The 469-nt window shown below is 46.3% G+C and overlaps 1 pseudogene; it reads right to left on the bottom strand.

Moving 5' to 3' along the window:
* Positions 1-4: 4 nt before the first annotated feature.
* Positions 5-465, bottom strand: LOC110011543 (annotated as a pseudogene).
* Between the last annotated feature and the right edge of the window lie 4 nt (positions 466-469).

Below are 469 nucleotides of genomic sequence, written 5' to 3'. Positions count from 1 at the left end.
GGGACCACAAAAACCGATGTCCACTGTTTTCCAGGGCCACAGCAATCTCCTTCACCTGATCCCCTTCCAAATATCCATGCGTACCAAAGCAAAGAAACACGACAGAAGAATCAGGTTGCTTGTCGAGCCACCTCATGTTTCCGCGTGCTGTTGCTTTTCCTGCTCAATTTTGTTCTCATCAGCTTGAAGTATTCGACCCACAGGATAAACTGGTGGGATTTTCTTATCATCAGAGAATGACCTAATCTGGTGGGTTTCGAACTCGAGAAATGTGTTCACAATAATCCCTTTGGTTTCTCTAAAGCTTTTGGCGAAGTCAAGGAAACCACTGTCCTCCTCAAACACCGGTGAAGGCCATACCGCAACAGGAACGGGGTTAACGTATGTGGGTATTGATGTCGCAGCATCTGAATTCTTGTACTCCATCACGTCCACATTATTGTCATCTCTGAGACTCTGGAGATGGAAC

This window comes from Sesamum indicum, unplaced genomic scaffold (genome assembly GCF_000512975.1).
Source record: "Sesamum indicum cultivar Zhongzhi No. 13 unplaced genomic scaffold, S_indicum_v1.0 C03826, whole genome shotgun sequence".
Taxonomy (NCBI): Eukaryota; Viridiplantae; Streptophyta; class Magnoliopsida; order Lamiales; family Pedaliaceae; genus Sesamum; species Sesamum indicum.
This window is presented reverse-complemented; position numbering and strand designations above follow the sequence as displayed.